The 4,564-nt window shown below is 50.8% G+C and overlaps 1 non-coding gene across 1 annotated transcript; it reads right to left on the reverse strand.

Annotated features, from left to right (window-relative positions):
* Nucleotides 1–335: 335 nt before the first annotated feature.
* TRNAV-GAC (transfer RNA valine (anticodon GAC)) lies at nt 336–407 on the reverse strand. The gene has a single exon. It is a non-coding gene; the product is annotated as a tRNA-Val (tRNA).
* Nucleotides 408–4,564: the final 4,157 nt, after the last annotated feature.

Raw genomic sequence — 4,564 nt, forward strand, 5'->3', positions numbered from 1 at the left:
TGCATTCCAAAATCCAGTTCTGCAGTCTGATGTGGCATTGCTCTCCTGCATCTGTGAACCAGACACTAATCTGACGCTCTTGCCACAGTGGACCTCTGACCACCAGGGACGTTCTTAACCTTGTGTCGTGTGTTTCAACACTCCAGCCTCCATTGTGCCATGCGCACAAATACACAAACAAATCTGTGTACACATGAACACATGAAGCTGCCTTCTACTGAATCAGACCCTCGGTCCATCAAAGTCAGCATTGTCTACTCAGACCGGCAGCGGCTCTCCAGGGTCTCAGGTAGAGAAAGATTTTTCACATCACCTGCTTGCCTGGTCCCTTTAACTGGAGATGCCAGGGATTGAACCTGGGACCTTCTGCACGTCGAGCAGATGCTCTACCACTGAGCCACAGCCCCTCCCAAATGGCTGCTTTGGAGGGTGAACCCCAAATCTCCAGGAATTTCCCATCCTGGAGCTGGCAACCCAATGTGACATGAACCTACCTTCCACCGAATCAAGCCATCGGTCCATCAAGGTCACTAGTGTCTACAGACTGGCAGTGGCTCTCCAGGGTCCCAAGCGGAGGTCTTTCACATCACCTATGACCTGAAGCTTTGTAACAGGTGATGCCAGGGATTGAGTTGGACACCTTCTGCATGCAAAGCAGAGGCTCTTCCACTGAGCCACAGTCCCCTCTAGGGTTGCCATGTCCCACTTCACTATCAGCGGGAGGTTTTTGGGGCGGAGCCTGAGGAGGGCGGGGTTTGGGGAGGGATTTCAATGCCATAGAGCCCAATGGCCAAAGTGGCCATTTTTCTCCAGGGGAACGGATCTCTATTGGCTGGAGAGCAGTTGTAATGGCAGGAGATCTCCAGCTAGTACCTGGAGGTTGGCAACCCTATAGCATATGCACCTAAGGAATCAATGCATGTTCAAAAAACGTTATAAGCTACCAAAATGACATAACAATACAGCTATACACACTATATATACTACTAAGCTAAAACACACAAGCTAAGACCATAATCCTTACCCCAAGTGGGAAGTGATGTCTCTTACCCTTCGTGGGAAATAATAACGATTTAGCATTTTTTGAAATCTTACCCATTATGGGAGAATATTTGAACGAATGAATGTACAAGAGGACGTTGTAAGTATAACTTTCTATTGGACTGTTTTGACGATTTTGTATGTAAACAATGGTTTAGTATACGTTTTATATGAATTTTAGGAAGGACTGATGAAGATTTGTTCATTGTGAACTCGAAACGATCGTCTCCTCATTGGGAACCCCGTTGAAAATCCTTTGGATACTTCTCCTACAATTGAGAGAGACTCTATGAACATTAGCTGTGTCATTTTGACACTTTTTCCACCTTGTACAGTCACGTTGTTTGTCTTAGCTTGTGTGTTTCAGCTTAGTAATGTATATTTTATAGTGTGTATAGCTGTATTGTTATGCCATTTTGGTAGCTTATAAAGTTTTTTGCACTTTGTATACACTTCGCTCCTGTACTGAGTTCCTCATCCTCCCGATATTAGTACAGTGGTGTCTATTTCCCCCCCCCCATCACCTGGAGGTTGGCAACCCTAGTCCCCTCCCTCAGAAAAGTAGCATGTCAAGGCAGACTTGACATGCTAACTTTCCACGTGCAGGGGTCATTTTTTAACCGGAAAGCATTTCATGTTTTGACTTGCGCTGGAGCCCAGCCCAGCTCGACTCGTATCGTCTGAACGCACACGCTTGGCCCGGCAAGAATGTGGCCAGCTGCGCATGCGCACGGAGGCGCAAAGCCGAGCGACGCGCGCCGCCTGGCGTTCCCTCCTTGAGCAGCGCAGGTTCCACGGCGGCTGCGCACAGCACCGACGCACCCGTGCGCGCCTTGAGGAAGTTTGACCCCAGCCGCCGTCCGTCATCTCCTTTCTTTCCCCACCTCCCTCCCTCTTCGGAAGTACGACACCAAAGTGGGCGGTGCCGTGTGACCGGAAGCTGCCCTGTCAGGGGAGAAAAAGAGAGGAGGCGCGTTGGGAGAAGGACGGCGGTGGCGGCGCGAGCGGCCCGCGGTGAGTGAGGGTGGCCGGGCGGGCCTTCAGGCGTGGGAAAGAGGAGGCCGGAGGGGGAGCCGCCGGTCGCTACGGGGGCTTTCCCCGGGGTGGGGTGGGGGCGGGGCGCCTCGCGCTCCCTCAGAGGCGGCGCAGAGGGCTCCTCCTGGCCCCGCCCCCGGGCGTGACGTCACAGCGGGCCCCTCACGCCTCTGCCCTCCCCCGAGAGCAACGGCCGCCCTTGCTTCGGGCCACGCCCTGGCCACGCCCCCTGGCGCTGCGTCATGGGCTGGGTCCCTGTCGCACCGCTTCCGGCTCGGGCGTTTGCACGCCACGTGCGCGCGTGGCCTCCAGCCCCTTTGAGCTACGTCCCAGTGTGGGTTGGGGGCGGGGGGCTCTCTCGCACTGACGATGTGTTTTTTCACGTATTGGTGATGGAAAGTGCCGTCAAGCCACCCCCGACTTAAGGGGTTTTCAAGGCAAGAGGCGTACAGAGGAGGTTTGCCATTGCCTGCCTCTGCGTAGCGACTCTGGGCCTCCTCGGTGGGCTCCCTTCCAAGTAATAACCAGGCCAACTCTGCTTATAGGGTTGCCCCCAGGTACTAGCTGCAGGCCTCCTGCTGTCGCAACTGATCTCCAGCCGATGGAGATCAGTTCTCCTGGAGAAAATGGTTGCTTTGGCAATTGGACTCTATGGCATTGAAGCCCCTCTTTTCCCCAGACCCTGTCCTCAGGCTCCGCCTCCAAAACCTCACGCAGGTGCTTAGCTGCTTCTTGCATCCCTGTAGGTTTGTCAAAGCAAGAGACAAAAAGAAGTGGTTTGCCATTAGCTGCCTCTACTGAGTAACTCTGGACTTCCTGGATTGTCTCCCATCCAAATGCTAACCAGGGCCAACCTTGCTTAGCTTCCTGTATCTGATGAGGTTGGGCTAGTTTGGGCCTTCCAGGTCAGGACAGGAGTAGAGGTGTTTTGCCATTGCCTGCCTCTAAATAGCAACCCTGGACTTCCTGGGTGGTCTCCCATCCAAGGGCTAACCAGGGCTGACCCTGCTTAGCTTCCCAGATCTGATTAGACCGGGCTGACTTGTGGGGTGTTCATGGCAAAAAATGAACGGAGATGGTTTGCCATTGCCTGCCTCTATGTAGCAACCCTGGACTTCCTGGGTGGTCTCCCATCCAAGTACTAACTTGGGTTGACCCTGCTGAGCTTCTGAGATCTGGTGAGATAGGGCTGTCCTTGGCCATCCACACTAGGTCTATATACTGCTATGTGTTATGCTCCTGGAACCAGTTTTCTTGCTGCATTGCCGGGACAGCTGGCTTCCTGTCACATGTCTTGTCTTTGCAGAGCTCATTCAAGCATCTGCTGCCGTTGACTGCAGAGGCATGCAGGAATTTTTTCCTTGTTCCCTGAGCCTAGTGTAATAACAGGAGTCTGCGGCATTTGCTTCATTTACATCCTGCTTTTCTCCCCAGTGGGTACCCAAAGAGGCTTATGTAGTTCCTCCATTTGTTTCTGTTATTTATTTAACACAGTTTATATCCTGCCTTTCTGCATTTACAAGGGCCGCCATGGTGGCTAACAATTAAAAATATACAAGATAAAATTACATTATAAAAACGGGACTAGATCTTCACAATAGCCCTGTTGATAGGTTATGCTGAGACTGTACAGCTGGCCCAAAGCACCTACATATGTTCCATGACAGAATGGGGATGAATACATGAAGCTGCCTTCTGCTGAATCAGTCCCCTGGTCCATTAAAGTCAGTATTGTCTACTCAGACTGGCAGCAGCTCTCCAGGGTTTCAGGCAGAGGTCTTCCACATCCCCTGCTTGCCTAGTCCCTTTAACTGAAGATGCCGGGGATTGAACCTGGGATCTTCTGCATGCCAAGCAGATGCTCTGCCACTGAGCCACAGCCCTCTCCCCTGGATCTCCCAAATCCTAGTGTGCTACTCGAATCGCTACACCACATATTAACATTTTCTTTTAGATTAAGATTTCCTTGGAGTAGGGCCCACTCTTTCAGAACCAGTGCAGGAACTACTCACTGGTCAGCCCTTTTTATGTAGGAAGCACAAAAAGAAAAATAGCATCATGGGGCTGTGACATGCAGAAAATACAGGGTGAAATGTAGTCATGTGAATTTGAAATCTAATCCAGAAATGCTTAGAGGCTGTTCGCTAGAGTTTCAAAGCCAGTTAATGCCCTTATCAGGTGGGGGGTCCTAGGTTTTAATAAATGGTATATAAATTAGAAGTGTGTGTGTTAAATGCCATCAAGTTGTTTCCGACTCATGGCGACCCTCTGAATCAATTTCCTCAAAAACATCCTATCCTTAACAGCCTTGCTCAGGTCTTGCAAACTGAGGGCTGCGACCAAAGTGCAATAGCCTCAGTTTAGTCATTTTACAAAAATGTACATTTTACACAAAACAAGAGAAAAAGAAGAATTGGTTTTTATATGCTGACTTTTTCTGCCACTTAAGGCAGAATCAAAACGGGTTACAATCGTCCCTTCCCTGCCC

Source organism: Euleptes europaea, chromosome 9, assembly GCF_029931775.1.
Source record: "Euleptes europaea isolate rEulEur1 chromosome 9, rEulEur1.hap1, whole genome shotgun sequence".
In the NCBI taxonomy this organism is placed as follows: Eukaryota; Metazoa; Chordata; class Lepidosauria; order Squamata; family Sphaerodactylidae; genus Euleptes; species Euleptes europaea.